This window comes from Ursus americanus, chromosome 21 (assembly GCF_024610735.1).
Source record: "Ursus americanus isolate L20-20 chromosome 21, mUrsAme1.1.p, whole genome shotgun sequence".
NCBI lineage: Eukaryota > Metazoa > Chordata > Mammalia > Carnivora > Ursidae > Ursus > Ursus americanus.
In genome coordinates this window covers 20,694,413-20,712,712 of record NC_142147.1, presented here as the reverse complement: position 1 = coordinate 20,712,712, position 18,300 = coordinate 20,694,413, and positions in this window count along the sequence as shown.

Here is an 18,300-nt window from a genome sequence, read left to right as displayed (position 1 = left end):
GAGAATCTTAAAAGGAATATAAGAAAATAAATAAAGTTCTATGTGCACTATGATACCTGTTAAGTGGGAAAAAAATGATAAATGAAGTCGAGAGAGAAAGAGAGAAAGAGAATTTACCAAACGATTAACACCTGCTTCTGAGATGTGAGATAATGTGCGCTTTTTGTTTTCTTTACTTTTGCAGCAGTTCCCAAATTCCTCAAAGTGACTGTGTATTCTCATCAGAGGGAAAAAGGTACTTTTTTCAAAGAAGTTATTTTTCATTTGAATTGGGAGTGATTTTAAATCAAATTAGAATATCACCAAAAAAAGCCTATTTGAGCTTTTCTGTGTCTTTCTTTTGTGATTAAGTTCATGTAAGAAATGTATTCTACTTTTTAACCAAAGCAGTGTGCCCATCATACGTGTATATTTAGATACATAGGTACTTATTTTAAACTTGCTCATGGAGCTGATTTCCAGATGTCCAGTGGGCTTTTGTGTGAAATCTCAAGGAGCCAAAAGGATGAGCTGGCATGAGGCAATGATATTAATAAGCTTGTTTTTAGTCCCTCTAATGGGAGTGAAATGCAAAAACATTAGTGACCTCAATTTTTAAAATTCATTCTTCAAAACGTATTTCTCAATGTAATTGTATTAAAAATTATAATTTACCCAAATTCTTCTACTCTTGGAAAACTCTCAGCAATTAGTGGTCTGACACCCGAAATCCCTCACAGCCATCATCGACTTGCTTGTGATTTGCTATGATAATGCCCACACCTCCATTCCTGCCTTTGGCCATGACTCCAATCTCAGCCCGTTTTCAGAGAAGGTGAATTGTGTTTGATAAGGACATACGTGTGCAAGAGGAAATCTGAGGGAGATATTAGGGTCAAAGTAGAACCTTGCTTTGCAAGCCAATTTTTTTTTATATTTAATATATTCCTTTAAATTCATTCCTTGTGCCGGGAAAAAAAAGATTTATTCAGAAGAAGCTGCTAAGGTAATAAGAAAATATAAATCTTTTGGCTGATTGTGGAGATTTTTAAATGATGCAGAGAGAGAAGCTGAGCTCAGATTGCCAGGTAAGCTAGGACTCAGAGGTCACGATCAACTCCCACCCCCTAATTCCTCTGCAGAAGCATCGCATTTCTCTAAGCCTTATTTTGCCCATCTGTGACAGAAGCAAGATGCTTCCTCTATCACAGGGTGTGAGGAAGCTTAATGGAATCATGGTCATAGAGAGCTTTTGACAAAAGCCCCCTCCTGATATAATGTGGTATCAAGACTAAGAACAATTATCCTGCCTGCAGCCTAGAAACAATTTTCTTCTTAGGCAAGTGTAGACAGAATGATGCATTGGGTCTTATTCATCTTTGCATACCTGGACTGACTGCTTTGGAAAGTGGTTTTCATCCAGCATGAACTCTCTGGGATGTGAAATATCTCCCTCTAGGAGGACAATGGCAAATGATGGGCTAATCTCTGTGGCTGCCTCTTGCTGTCTAGGAGGGAGTAAATCTCACCTTTCAGGTAAATCCCAAGCATCTCACTGTTTGAGAAAAGGCATACTGGAGAATAGCTGCTCCTCTGAAATGGGTGAATGGGGTTATTGCCCCAGGCCCCTCAGTAGGGAAACACATTTGACACAGAGTTGGTTGGGACCTATCCTATCCATCTCAGCCTGATTCCCACACTTGGGAGCTGGTGCTCGCCAGTCTGCATGTCCTTTCTAACATCATCAGATCCTCACTCTTTTCCATCTTATACTATGCTCTGGATGACTGAAAGTGAGGTCACGAAGGAACAATGTTTTCCACCTACACTACCTCAGCTTAACGCAAAGCTTCCTGAAGCTGCTTCTCTTTCCCATCAGTTTCCACACCCATCAACAACCCACAAATGTTGACTCAGGGACGAAGCCGCTAGAGGGTGGAGTTAGGAGAGGAGATGTGCTTATACAGAAAGCACACTACAGAGTCTCGATGGCCTGGGAAGATTTGGACTGTCAGAGAAGTGTGGCATACAGCCTGGCAAAGCGGGCATGACCAGGTGTGGCTTAGGAATAGGGAAGCCTCCACCTGCCTTTCTGGAAGAAATGTTCCACTCACCCACTCATTTACTTTTCATTCACTAAACATTTACTCTCTCCTTACAGTGGGTCAAAACTGCTGTAAGCATGGGGATGGAGGCGGGTGGTGGGGGGGATGTTTCAGCCACAGATTGCCTTCAAGATTCTCCCAGGTTTAAACACTCAGCCATGGGCAATTACAAACCTGTAATTGTAGATTTGTAGGGTCAAAGTAGAACCTTGCTTTGCAAGCCTATATATATATATTGCAGATGTAGATGGTAAGGCAGGTGCAAGGCATAAAGAAGCAAAACCCTATCTCTATTGCACTAGGTTTAGAAAATCTTAACCTAGGAATAATTGTTGAGGTGGTTTTTACCATGGGCGTATGTGGGGGGCCAGTAGAAAATAACACACAGAGTCAAGAAATGGTGTAAGAGACAGGATAGGGTACCGTGAACGCCAGAGTAAGCATGACAGGTTTTCAAGCAAGGGGCTGATAATATTGGAGATGGGATGTTAAAAGATTATCAGATATGCAGACATTTGCTGAGATAAAGATTCTTCAAAGGATACTGGATTTTCAAGGATAGAGATTTCAGAAGAGTCCCCAGTTTTGCAGGAAGCACTGACGCCCCCTCCCCCAAGACTAGTGTGTTGCTTTGGGCAAGATAATAGAAGACCCGAGAGACAGAAGGATCCACAGAGGGAATGTGAATTCTTCAGAGGCTTGCTCGACATAGGATATCTTGGTTTAAAACTTGCAGGCAGTGAGGCAGGAAGGTCACCTCGCTTTGTAACCCCCTGTTTGAAAAGCTTATGTAGCAGGATCTCTAGGGATCTGAGTGTAATTTTGTTCAAACTTTATTTAAAAATCCACCTCTATGACGACCAATTTTTACTGGCCCCTTAGGTGATAACTTAAGACAGATTTTCTCTTTAATAGTTTTATAACTATTTAAGTCTCCAGCTCATTCATCTCATTTTATTTCCCACATCCATAAAAGGAGGCTGGGGTTCTCACCAGGGAAGAGATACGAAGTCAGGTGCCTGGAAGGGAGGGGCGGATTCCTAAAGCCTCCCTGGCTGGTTGTGACTCTTCCTAGGGTACTGCCTCCTTGAGGCCCCCGAGCCTGAGCATTCTGGGCTTGTGGCTAGTGAACTCTAAATGGGTATCCTAATTCTGCTATTAAATGACAGCATGACGTTGAGAAGTCATTAAAACACTAAGAATCAGTTTGCTCTCCTGCAAAATGGAGATAAACATTGTAGATATGGGGTGTGACTCAAATGAAACAGCCAATGAATGTGGCCTAGGAAGGTGGGCAACTCAAAAACACAGACTACTTCTTGAGCACTGATCATTGCCTGCCCCAAATGGCCATCATCAGCATTTCCCATCCTACTTTCCTTTCTGGTCCACCATGTCTACTTCCTCTACTATCTACAATTATAAGAAAGAACTGGCTACTGTATATTCTGGTTCCTCAAGTTTACAAAGTAAACGGATTCCAGGGAGACCAGCATTCACCTGGCTGGGAGGGCACGCAGCCTCCAGTTCAGGGCTGTTCCACAAACACGCCTACATTAGTGTTCATGTGTAGGGATTAATCTGGGTGTGCTGCAAGTATATGTCAATCAATTCTGAATTTATCATCAACGTGAGGTCTCTGAGGGAGCATACACCTGTGTGTAGGAAAGCCAAAAGGGCCAAAAGGAAGAAAAAATTAAACTCCTACATGGTTGTATGATTTCCCGTTAGCAGAAAACACAGTACTCTTTTCATCATTGATCAAGACAGAGTCACTGTTGAGAGTTGTGGACGAACCAGTGTCCTTGTAGCACCAACTGTGGGGCACATCCTGAGAAAGAGAGACTGGAGCCAAGCTTTGAGAATTTTAGAACCTAGAAAGGTGGAAAGTGAATACAAGACACTGATTCTACTGCCAGTAAATGTAGCTCAAGGCTGAATTTTCAAACTCTTTCAACCTTAGCTAAATGTAACTCAGAGGTTTGAATTACTCTAAACTCATGTTACATTTATTCACAGGATGAGGGTCACATACTAAGTGCTTTTCCAAACATAAAAAAGGTCCCAGGCCATGAATTCATTCTCTTTTCAGAATATTTCACCAATGTTCCTTTAGTTGTAAATAGCAGTGATATTTCTATTAAATTCATTTTCTCACTTGGTGGCATATCTATTCCAAATATGATCTCATTATCTACAAGGAGGCAGATTCCCACTGGACCCCTCCAAATTAGGCCATCAGACTCCCTTGTTTATGCCTTTTAAACTCATTCATACAGGGGGAATGCTATCTCGTCCTTCAGAGAGCAGAAACTCACCGATCCACTCTGCAGAGGATAAAGAAAAATGAAGTTAATATTTCTCTTTGCTGAGCCCATATTTGCTGCCTCACCACAACGCGGCTCTTTCTGCTACCCTCTCCGATGGGCACTAACGTGGAGCCTTTTGTTCCAAGCGCAGCTTAATGTGCCCACAGATAAATCTTCTGCCTTGCTCTGTATCAAAAACATCTTGCAAGTGTAGGTAAATTATTTGCCACCGCTCCAGTTTTGTCTACTAATCTTTTAATGTACATGAAATATTCAGGGTGATTTGTGAGGCATGAAATACCTCTCATGAATCCATCCTGACACCTCCCTCACTGAGAATACACTTCTAAGGGCCGCCCATGTCCATCTGGTGCAGAAGTCTTCTATCTAAATTAAAGATCTACTTGCTGAATGGGTAGCCTATGGAGCACTGAGCCTCCTCAGGGTTTTTTTTTTTTTTTTTTTAAAGATTTTATTTATTTATTTAACAGAGAGACAGCCAGCGAGAGAGGGAACACAGCAGGGGGAGTGGGAGAGGAAGAAGCAGGCTCATAGCGGAGGAGCCCGATGTGGGACTCGATCCCGGTACGCCGGTCCCGGTACGCCGGTCCCGGTACGCCGGATCACGCCCTGAGCCGAAGGCAGACGCTTTAACGACTGCGCTACCCAGGCGCCCCCTCCTCAGGGTTCTTTATTCTAGTCTTTTACTTCTCTCCTCTGTTTCCAATGGTGTTCGGAGTCTAGGTAACTCCTCCCTTTTTTTTTTTTCCTGAAGACTATTTCTTTATTTATTTGAGAGAGAGACAGAGAGAGAGTAGAGCGAGAACATGAGTGGGGGAAGGGTCAGTGGGAGAGGGAAAAGCAGACTCCCCACTGAGCAGGGAGCCCGATTCAGGGCTCGATCCCAGGACCCTGAGATCATGACTTGAGCCAAAGGCAGGTGGTTAACCAACTGAGCCGCCCAGGCGCCCTACTCCTCCTGATACTTTCTGCCCCCTGGCCTCTTTCCTAGGGTGGAGAAATTGGAGCTGGGGTAATTTTTCAACTTCACGGACTCCCAAGACACCTTATAAACTGAAGATCTTTCCATTTTCATTGGGTTGGAGGTGAAAAGAAAAGCATGAAAACAAAGCTCTTTGAATATAAGAGAAGAACATGGGACTCTAAATAGTTAGAGTAAGGTCACAGATTTCAGGCATTTGAGCCAGACCGATGAAAATGGATCCTCCATTTTAATTAGCTGGTATGATGCAAAGGACAGGATTTTTGTGATCAGAAATTGGGGCTTTATTTTTAGATTTAGCAATTATTAGTGAAGAGACCAAAGACAGTGCACTTAAGCTTTGTGCATCTCTATTTGCTCTTCTGAAATTTGGGGAAATTAATGTTACCGTCACAGAGTCGTTGTGAGGATTAAAAAAATGTATACCTGTGTCCAGAACACCACAAGGGCTCAACCAAGGTGAATTTCCTCCCTTCCCTCTAAGTTCATTTTTATAATGGCTCTTTCCACTACACCACCCTACTTTGCAATCAAAATAGCTTTCGTGTGGGGAGCTCTTTGGCAGGCCATTCACATGCAGTTTTCATATCTGCTGCTCACCACAGTACAACACAGTGGGCGTTAGTATTCCCACTCGACAGAGGAAACACTGAGGTTGCAGAGGTTAGGAAAATTGGCAAAAGGCACACCTTCCCCACATCATAATGCCAAGATTCTAACCCCAAGAGTATGGTCCCCAAATCCATCTCTGTTCTTTCAAATACTCCTCCCCATTCTTCATCCTGCAGGAAGAGAAAAAAAATCCCTAGACTATAACATCTCCGTTCTTTTTCTGCTACGTGTGGCACTCTCTCAGGTTGCTCTGAATGTCTAATCGATGCCTTTGGGGCTACCCTACTGCACTTTAATTTCGTAGAGTTTTATGAGCTACATGTCTCTCACCAATTAATTAGAGATTTCTTACATTGTTTTGAGATATTTCTTATCCCCATTTTTGCCATATGCACTCTATTCTTGCCTTTCTATTTTTTTTTACATATCCATTCCCGTATTTTTATTATCTTTGATGGCAGCTTAGGATTTTAGTATCTGGCATTATTGGCCATTTGTTCTCTGCTTTATTTATTCATTTATTTTCCTCTCCTACTTCTATTTATCACTCCAGAGCTTCCCTACTTCTTCAGATGCATTAAGTTATTAACTCCATCTATTTCTTTCCTGTCTCCACCTACAATAATATGACTTCACATATTCATTCCGCTTCAACTTTATCTACTGGAAATCCAATATCTGCAGCTCCTGTGTTCCCTTAGCTGCTGTATGCTCTTATTTTTAGCCTAATTATGAGCATAATGAAGTTTTGATCATGATTTTCCAGGTTTCCCCTTCAATGACTTGAGTCATAAGCTCCCTAGTTGCCAAGTCTGGAACTTTTACCTCTTGGAAACATGAATAAAATATTAAATTAGAAAGCCATCATGGGCATCACAAATATTCTGCTACTATTACTTCCTTTTTTCATTCTCTGCAATCTCAGCTACATTTGGTAATTAGAAATGACCCAGTTTGAAGACCCTTTTTTTGTTGTCGTTATTCCGTTGTGAAAATGGATTTTCACTGTGGTTAGGTTTTTCAGTGTGCTGACCATGTTTGGTGTCAAGCCCAGTATGGTATAGAATTAGAGATGAGTCCTGGAAGGCTCTTCAAGTATCAACTTTAAAAAGTGGCATAGGATTATGGAATATAAAAAAAGGGGGGGGGGCATTTGAGAATGATCATTTACCATCTCTGCCATTCTGAAGAAGTCCCTAACTCTACTAATTCTCACTTTGTCCCCTACTAAACAGGGACTACATAAGTAGGTATCTACCTTATGGAGCTATGGTGGGGCACAGATGAGTCAGCATGTGTGAACAAGTCCAACAAAATTCCAGGCACATAATATCTTCCCAAATAAATGCCAGTTAAATAGGACCCTAGTGCCCCCACACTGCTGATCCCCAACAAGTGTGGAATGCCAGCACCATGGGGCCAGCCGGTCTACATCTGACCAGAAACCTCACAAATGTCTAGGTGTGCTCACTGTTACACCTGGCAATACTGATTCCTAGAGTGTTCTTTTAGTTTTGGGCAGAGCCCGTATCACAATTCAGGAAGTTACTCAAAACTCTTCTCCCATAGAGACAGCCATCGTCTGGTTCCATCCAAAATTCACCCACAGGCTCCTATCTCTTGGTCTCTTTTAGTACACTTAGGACACTTTCATTACAAGCATGAGGTTCTTGAGATTTTTAAATAGAGTTTCCAAAGTACTTCCCCAGCAACTTCAATAATACCTCGCAGTTTCCATGGTTTCTAGCCCCCCCTCAGCAACCTCTTCTCTCACCTCTGGATTGTTCAAATGTGTAAGGTCCCATATCTAACTAAATATTTCAGGAACAACTACACAGTGCAGAATGGAACAGCAGTGCCATGTTTCTTGTTCTGGATGGTCTACTTCTCTTGGCAAATCCTGAGAAAAAAATCACTCCTCGAGCAGCTATGCCCAGAAAGAATTCATTTTAATTATGCTTTTATTCAGCCAGAATCTTCAGTTTCTTTTCCTCCATCTATAATCAGAAAGTTGGATTTTGGGATCCAGGCTCAGAACCTCACATTTACCTCGGGTCCATCTGACTCACTGGTACAATTCATTGTGATTCCAAGAAAGCAAAGGCCACACAAGAAATTCATTGGCCCATTTTACAAATGCCTTTTTGGTACTCAATTTGAGATGCTGCTTCAGGCTCTGAGGATGCATTGGTCAAGAGGACACACCTTTTCATGCATGAATGGAACGTACGGTTCCAACAGGGTAAATAGTCATTAAATAATTTCAACAAAAATGATAAAAGAGCTAGCAAGGAGGCTTATCCCAGGGGACCGATTTAGTCTAGGGGATCTGGGAAAACTTCCTGAGGCCATCATTTTGATTTCTACGTATACGGAAATCACTTTGAGCTTTACGGAATGAATGGGAGAGTTCCACGCAATGGGAAAGACATGTGGGAAGGCCCTGAAGACACAGCACCAAGACAAATCAAGGATCTATGAAGAGAACAAATATTACTGCAGGTAGGAAGAAAAGAGTGGCATAGCTAAGTCTAGAGATAAGTCACTGTTTTATTGCAAAGGGATGTGTAGGTCCATTAAGGATTTTGGTTGTTTTCTTAAGAGCAATGAGAAGTTATTAAGAGTTTTTAAGCAATGGGGCAGGGTGGGGGACATGATTAAATTTATATTTAACAAGGCTCACTGAGCAGCTTAAGTGTGAGGATATGAATTCAAATGGGAACAAGAAGGATATGTTGTAGCTGATGATGGTAGTGACAGGCTGAGTGATAATGGCGTGATGGTCATCAAGGGTGGCAGCGAAGAGAAGGGGAAGTGGACAGATTCAGAAATGCATTTCAGTTACTGGACCATATAGAACAGAGTCGTTGCATTGGAAAGAGGGAGAAAGGAAAACATATAAGGCATGATACGCAGGTCTCTGATCTGTCGATACGTGTGGATGTTAGTACTATTTACCAAGTTTGGGAAAACAGGAAGTGACAAGAGTTGCGATAGAAAAACATGAGCTAAGTTTGAGAGGCGTTCTGAGTGAAGTGCTCACTAGCTATTCAAGTGAATACCAAGAGCTGGATGGTCGTTCTCCTTTTTAGTTTCCTTCTGTCTGCAAATAAGCTGCTACACTTTGGTGTCTCATCATGGGTCCTGATTCCAATGACTAGTTAAGCTAGCAAAGCTACAATAGTTCTCAGGGTGCCCAGGTGGCTCAGTCGGTTCAGCATCTGCCTTGGGCTTAGGTCATGATCCCAGGGACATGGGATCGAGCCCCACATTGAGCACCACATTGGGCTCCTTGCTCAGCGGGGAGTCTGCTTCTTCCTCTCGCTCTCCCCCTCCCCACCTTGTGCTCGCTCTCTTGCTCACACTCTCTCTCTCAAATAAATAAATAAAATATTTTTTTAAAAAGCTACAATAGTTCTCCTGATACTGTGTTCACATATGTGAATGTGTGTTTGTGAGCGGGGGTGGCGGTGGGGGGGTGCAGAGAATTTAAGTTGATTTGCATCAGTCTTGGTTTTCTCTGAGGTTTGTTTTCATGAAGTTTTCCTATAAGCAACACAAGAATCTGGTTTTCCTGTATTAAATATGCTTTAAAAAATCTTATTTAATGAGTTAACGCTCAACATCAAGCTCACAGATCCTCACCTGCCAAGTTGATTTAACCAGACAGGTATTTTGACAAAGTAACTGCCCAATTACCAGATTTTTATAATTGCTACATTGGGGGCATTAAGCCTGAAAAATATGCATGTCCACGACCTCAGTGCCTTCCATATTTTTCATCCCTCCATTTTGAGTTTGAAAAATTGGCATGAAAATTGTTTTCTGACACTTCTTTTGAACCCTTAAATTATGTATCTATGACTAATAGCGATGTCTCAGGATGTTCTCTCAGAGAGGAAATCTAGTTTGAAAATCTGTCCTTTGTTTTTCATTCTGCAATTTCCTAAAAAGAGCAGTTCAAGGACATCCTTTGGCCCCGACTCTCACTGCAGCACACAGAAGCCTACCCCACCACACTGCTAAAATGCAATTTCTTCATATTAGTCGACAGCTTATTTTTGTTTAGCATCTACGATATGTTAAAAATTAAAGCAGCAGCAGGAAAATGAGAGGGACTTCCACATTGAAAGAATTCACCGTGGGGTTTAAAGTGAAACCAAGGTGGCATGTTGTCAAATACCAGACATAGGTGCTATTAGTAGGCAAGGTGCCCCGCGAGCTCCTGGAAGTGAAGGCTGAGGCAGGAGTACCTAGCACGCTGCATTGCATAAAGAGTCACTCATCGAATGTGGAATTGTGAATGAAGCTATACCTTCCAAATACTCCTTCCTGTGCCTGATTCCTCCAGACTCTGTCCAGGCTTGCCTGCTTCTTTAAACCCTACACCTTCATTCCACAAACCTCATTCATAAACCAGGCTCTGAGATTCTCACCCTTTGTGGTCTTTCTCCTGAGCTTTTCCTTAATCAATCCCATACTTGCGGTCTCAACCTGAGATCCACCTGCAGTCATAATCTCTCCATCCTCAGCCTGGACCTTCAGATATTTTGATTCAACCATTCCCTTTGTCCTAACACTTAATCTGACCTCTTTACTTTCCCGCTTTTGTAGACACAACCCGCCCCCATAAACTGAGGTCTCCACAAGTTTCCCAAGCTCCGAGTGCACTGGTTACTCACCACCTGGACACACTTGCCCTACATTCAACCACTGGAGAGCTGAATATCCACGTGTTCACTGCCCTGTCCCAGTCCCTCTTTTGTCCCCACTGAACTGATTAGTCCTTTTATTTGGTCAGATAGTAAGTTTCCTGTCACTATACATAATCAGAGCCTGAACAACCTGTGACAGGAGTGATTCAAGCATCAGCTGAAAGAGCAAATTAAATTATTTTTGATGCCTCTTCTATGAACTTCTGACTATATAAAATATACCCTGTAAAATATGCAGAAGTCCAAGTTTGCCTAAGACATGCTCTTTTATGCAATGTGATTCAAAACTCTATTACAGGATGTGAAATATTGAGCAAAGTTTTTATAGGAGGATTTTGTCCCTTACTGAATGGAGGAACAAGTCCTTTTTCCCATAGGGCAGGTTTTCAGTGAGGATGGCTGCATATCTATCTGGATGCCTGAGGGACCCTTTCTGACTATTTTGTAATGACAATCTATCTCACGAGATGGTTTACCTAATCACAGCGTCTTCCCCATAGAGATACTGAGGGGGTGTTCTATGTACTGTGCATTCCTTCTTGTCTCGCTGAGGTTCTGTGGCTTTCTGGTCCCTATGGGATGATGTCTGAAGTCCTAGACATGGCCTTCGAAGCCCATGAGGACAGGTCCCTCCTCACCCAGCACTTTGAGCTCACATGATGCCCCCATCTGGAGCACGGCTATGAGCATCCCAAACTGGCTACACTTCAAGAAACACATCAAGCTACCTTGTACCTTCTGGGCTTTGCCCTCAAGGATCCTTCTTCTTTGTATTCTCTTTGCCCACCATTCCTACATTTAACTTGAATATCATCCCCTTTATGAAATGCTCTTTTAATATGAATTGTCTTCTTCTACTCCTTGCACTCTGTAGTCTCCCAACACCAATGGTCTACTCTTCACTGAGCTGAGATTATGTTTGCATCTTTCTCTCAGAGACAGCCATGTGATAGAAGTCCAGGTCTCCTTCATCCCTAATCTCCTTTATCCATCCTAGTTCCAGGCATTAGTAAGTACATGACAGATATAGGTTGAGTGAATATATGTTAATTGAATTAAAAAATAAAATAAGCATAGTTAAAATTGTGCAAACCAACTTCCCAAATTGGTTCCTAACTGCTATAGCCATGGATAAAGATATTCAAAAGTACAGATTTCTTGCCCGTTTAATAAGACACAACTCTAAATATTCAAAGATAACTATTTTATCACTCTTCAAAATTATTTGAACTCAGGGTCCTGAACTCAGGCTTTTCTTCATCTACTCAAAATCATTCTGAATTTCAAACTTACATCACGAAAACATTATGTCCTCGTCACCTTGAACAGCTTCAAAGTTAATTAAGCTCTTGTAACTCTCTCACCTTTACTGATGGTGTTTCCCAGAAGTCTAAATTATATCCCACAAATTCCGAAGAGATGACAGGACCATTTGAGGCCATGGGGATGGAAGTCTAAGGGAATCTCTACCATTTCTTGTATATACTTGATGGACAAAATCTTGGCAAATGGAACAGTATTTTAATCTATATTAATCACTTTGAACTTTACATTGGCTAATGAGGTATGTCATCTGCCAGCCTCTGACAAATTCACAATATTTTGCAGAATTCTGCCAAGCAGTGACATAAGGAACCACCTGAGGGCCTCTCTGGCTGTCAAACACAGCCCGACTGTCCCAAGTCTCATTCACATTCTGGCTCTGTGACTTGTGCCTCTTAATTATCTGCCTACTTGTCTTTTTTCCTCCCTCTCTCTCTTCAAGGCCTTCGTGACTGGTCATGGATTCCATACTGGGATGATGAAGAAAAAGTTCTTAGTGATAAGAAATAGTCTAGCGGTTATCAATAACAAGTTCTTTTGAAGGAGATAATAGTGGGTTTATTTCCCCTTTCTCTACCACTGATTGATTCGAGACAATCACAGTCCTCCAGGAGACTTCGTTTTCTCATTTGATATGTTCCCTTCATGAGAGTGCTCGGATGGTTAAATGATGTACAGCAAAGTGCCACATCTGACGTGTAGTAAGTGCTCAGTTAGGGTGAGAACTACATTATTGGTTTCCCGAAATATCTGTCCAGAGGGCCACCTAAAGCAAAGACCAGACTTCCATTTGAAAAAAATCTAAGATGCTGCAAACAGGAATCATCTACTCATGGTTGTATTTCCAGCTTCTTAGAGATTGCAAGACGTAGAGGGAAGAGAAGAAAGGAGCTCTGTGGATTTAAACCTACTATGTGCCAGATACTTCTCTGATCACTTTGCATAGATTTTTCCATGTAAACCTCACAGTTTTTCTACAAGGTAGCTGCTATTATCCTCACTTTTCAAAAGGTGAAAGCAAGGCTCTGATTGCTGAAACAGCTTATGATGTGAGATCTCAATGCTTCTGAGAGCCACATGAAAGCTCAGATGCATCTGTCTGCAAATTTATGTTTTCTTTTTTCCAAAGAAAATTGGACAATGAGTATAGACTAAGGGTCTCTCTTCTGAAGTATGTTCTACATGATATTCAAAGGAGAGACAAGGTGGGACATTTTCTGTGATTAGCTTAATTTGGGAACCATTAGATTACACAAACAAATAAAATATATTCTCCTTTGGCTGGACTTCTCAGAGCCTTGCATGAGTGAATACAGCTAACTTCAAGTCTTCTACAGTATGAGGAAACTACTATATGTAATCCTCTTCCATAGAACATTCTGGGATATTGTGATCTAGGGAAATGACTGTCCATCTGTTCCACTAAAGGGTCCAATATTTGAATATATTCTACATTCTTTCCTTTAGGTGCCTATACAATGTCCATTAACAAATCTTAAGAGGCAGATAGACATCCTCAGCAAATATTATAGTGATATTTAGTGAAGGCAGATCTACACAAAACATGCATTTTCCAGTAGTATTTTCTCCCAGTCTATTGTGCAGTGCATGGCTCCTGGGTACCAGAGCCCCAGACATCCAGCTGCTGTAAATCACCCAAGAAAGGTGATCATTAAATAGATTAAAATGCATGGAAATTACCTAAATGTGGACCATTAGATTAAATGAAGCAGCTACAGTATAATGCCCTGATGGCTCCAGGAACTTTATTTAGATTATAACTGTACCACTGTTGTGCAAATCACATGATTAAGGAGAATATTACAAATCTTACTACTCCCCCTCCTTCCACTAAGGGTTGCAATTGAAATTCCTCCAAGGCTTAATAAACAGTTACCTCCAAGAAGGCACTTTGAAACTGACTTTCTAGACCAATCTGCATTTCGATGTGGTTCAGAGCAAAACCTTATCTCTGTGTGGCATGTTTGCAGGAATAACAATGTTTAAATAATGTCTGAAATGGAGCATAAAAATCCTTTGTAACTCAAATGGACATATTGAGAAATCTTAAGCTTCAGCTCACATTACCTTTTTGATATTTCTTTCAAAGACTGACAGTAAGACATCATCACTTGCAGAAAGTAACTCTCCAAGAGCCCTGTGCATATTTTTTGATGTAGTTCTCGCTTGCAAACTCTCTTCATAACTCTAATAAATGCCAATTTGGGGAGCAGGAGTGGTTAGAGTTTTAAATTTTTCATGAAATTCTATGTGAAATTGAAGTAGTCTGCCTATTTCTTTCCAGCTAACCTGATCACTGAAGAAAAAGGGAATAAAAACAGCATACATATGTGTGCCTTCAAGAAATATCTCTTAATTGGAGTCATTTAGGAAGCTCTGGGTTAGATTTTTTGGTAGAGAAAACCATCAGCCAAGGTGGGCTTTTCTCTCCTTCATGTCAAGTGCATTTTTGTTCTCTTATTAGATCATTTCATTTTATTGAGGCGGAATGCACGAAAGCAAAGGGAAGAGAAGGGAGCTCATATTGGTTGAGTGTCTATTCAGTGCCAAGTACTAAGCTTGGTGTCCTCCATATTACCATAGATTATTAATTTAATTCTCACATAACCGTTCTAGGCAAACACTGTTGACTCATTTATCAACTAATAAAACAGAAGCTTGAGGAGATTAAGTAATAGGCTATCATGGTAGAATCAGATTTTGAACCCATTTTTATCCTGAGTAGGTCCCTGCTCTTCCCACTATGCTCTGCCGTTTCACTGAGGGTCACACCTGTTCCAACACAAATACCAATAAGCAAAGTCATAAAACACTGAGACTGCTGTTTAGGTGGGAGCCTTGTTGATAGGTGTTAGAAAATGGACCTCGTGGGGCGCCTGGGTGGCATAGCGGTTAAGCGTCTGCCTTCGGCTCAGGGCGTGATCCTGCCGTTATGGGATCGAGCCCCACATCAGGCTCCTCCGCTATGAGCCTGCTTCTTCCTCTCCCACTCCCCCTGCTTGTGTTCTCTCTCTCACTGGCTGTTTCTATCTCTGTCGAATAAATAAATAAAATCTTAAAAAAAAAAAAAAAAAAAAGAAAATGGACCTCGTGACTAAGCCTGGATCTCTTTTGCAAAATGGAAGAAGAATGGGGGGAAAAGGTAGTAAAAAAAGTACTTAGGTATATCAGGCAGTCTTCTAAGCATTTTACACACACTATATCATTTAATCCTCATGACGATCTCATGAGATGGCCACAGTTATTTATACTTTACAGATAAAAAAAACTGAGGCTTGCAGAGAAAAAAGCTGCTAGAGGTAACAGAGAAATGAATGACAGAACTATACATAGGTCTAGGTTGTGTGAACCCCGATCACACTGCAGGAGCACAATGTACCATACGGTAAAACAGCATGGGTTTTCTGTGTTTTTCTTTTTAATTATTTGCTTATTTATTTGTGCTTACCTATATTTTTAAACAGTTTTACTGAAGTATAATTCACTTCTCATACATGAACTATTTAAAGTATAAAATTTAATGTTCTTAGTAAATTCAAAGGGTTGCATGACCCCGTGAATAACCACAATCTAATTTTAAAACATTTGTATCCTCTGAAAAGAAACCCCATACCCATTAGCCGTGTACTCCCCATTTCCCCTCCCCAACCCCCAGTGCTAGACAAACACCAGTCTACTTTCTTTCTCTACTGATTGGCCTATTCCAGACACTTTAGATAAATGGGATCAGAAATGTTTGGTCTTCTGTGACTGGGTCTTTTACTAAGGATGTTTTCAAGATTAATCTTGTTATTACATGTATCAGTACTTCATTATCTTTTATTGCCAAATAATAGCCTATTATATGGATATACCACATTGCCAAGTAATAGTCCATTGTATGGATATATGAACATTTATTTATCCAATCATCAATTGATGGATATTAGGGTTGTTTCCACTTTTTCACTATTATGAATAATACTGCTCTATGCATGTGTATGTAAGTTTTTGTGTGGGTATACGTTCTCAGTTCTTTTAGGTATATACCTAAAAATGGAATTGCTGGGTCATATGACAACTCTGTTTGACATTTTGAGAAACTTTCAAACTATTTCCCAAAGTGACTGCACCATTTTACATTCCCACCAGGATTGTATGAAGATTCTAATTTCTCCACATTTTCACCAACTTTGTTACTGTCTGTCCTTTTGGGTGTAGCTATCCTAGTGGGTCTGAAGTGGTATTTCAGTGTGATTTTGATTTGCATATCCCTCATAACTAAGAATGTGGAACATCTTTTCTTTCTTTACTAGTCATTTATATACCTTTTTGCAGAAATGTCTATTCAAATCCTTTGGCCAATTTTTCAATGTGCTGTCTTTATTATTGACTCGTAGTTGTCTTTTCACTTAATAGTATCTTTTGTACTACAAAAAATATTAACTTTGATGTCATCCAACTTATCTGATTTTTTCTTTTGTCACTTGTGTTAGAATATCATATCTAGGAAACCATGGCTAAGCCAAAGGTCATGAAATACTTATGTTTTCTTCTAAGATTTTTATAGTTTTAGCTGTTACACTTAAGGCTGTGATCCATTTTGGGTTAACTTTTGTGCATGGTGTGAAGTAGAGGTCTCACTTGATTTTTTTGCATATGGATATCCAGTTGTCCCAGCACCATTTGTTGAAAAGAGCATGATTTTTGAGAAAAGACAGTCCTGATTATTGATTTTTTTTTTCCTTTCCCACTTAGTAGCTGTGGGAGCTTGAACAAATTGCTCAACCTGTTTCTTCATCTGTGAAGCCAGTAATAGACCTACATCTCAATGTTGATGTGAAGAAGAGACAAGAATTTGAATCTCCATTTGGGTCCTTTGTACTATCTCCAACACACAGTCATTATTAAACAGACATCCAACATCTCACACCTCCAGAATATCTTACTGCAATCAAATGACTAATTCTAACACTACGAGTATAAATAAAGACTGATTTCATGAGGTGGATACTACTCCCTCCCCTGCTGCCCTGGGAGTCCATTAGCCATTGTACATTGTTCAGCTATTACTCAGATGGCATACATATGGAGAAGTTACTGGATGTCAGATATTTGAGAAGGAAGACATTTCCAGTAAATAGATTCCCATATGATAGTATTGTTATCCCCTTTTGCAGATAAAGCATTCCAACTCTCCATCCTATATATGAGCCCACCATACTCTATTGACCTCACTTTTGAGGGAGATGCCAGAGAGCATTCAATGCCTTGAGCAACATTTAGATTTTAACTTCTGTACAGTATCTTGTCTCCAGGATCCAATCCAGTGATTGAGTATGTGTTTTTGTGGTGTGTTCCTTTCTTCTTTTTCTGAGAGATTCATTTTGCTTTCCAAAAAATAAGTTGTATATTCTTACTTTGCTTCCAAAATGGCTAATTCTCCTCACTATCAAAATGAATAGACCCACACCATTCTTAGACAAGATTCCCAAGTCAGGATTATTTATCACCAAGAGCAGAGAATCGCGTGCACATTAATGCTTCTAGATCTTGAGATGGAGTTTGGATCTAGCCTCATATCCTCTCCTGGGGACAGGGGACTTAGTCAGACTAAAAGAGGCATGCTTTGGCTTGATTTATATGTGAAAGAAAATAACGCTCCATGATAACTCTTTAGTCACACAACCCTGGGCCTTTTCTCAGACTCAAAACAGGTGTTTTCACACACACTGCCCATTTTCTCCCTTTGATGAGGGTTCACCATGACAGCCTGCCTGCATACTGTTTTTTGTAGCTGTCTTGACCCATTCTCCCCCAGGGAAATCTATACCTCAACCTGTGCAGGATCTCCCCAGTTCCTTTATTTTTTCTTTCTCTGAAGGAAAAAGCTTGAAGACCCACTTTTGTTTTTGTTTTGTCTTGTTTCACTGATGACTGTTTTAAGGAAACAAATAGGGATTAACATAGAAGGGAAAGTAACAGAAGTTCTGGCATTTGACAACTTCTTTACCCATCTTGGTTCTTGGCCTTTGATAATCTCAGAGATGTAACCGGAAGCTGCACTGTGCTTCTGTCCTCCCTGCTAGCTGAGGATGGAGTTCACCAAATGCCACTGTTTCTTCTCTCCTTGGAGAAGATCCTGCTGGCTGCTGGCTTTCTGCAGAGCTGTACTTCATTACTCGCTTACACGCAACTTGGTGCTCTACCAATACCAAACTACTTAGATTTTTACAACACCCAACATTTCCCAC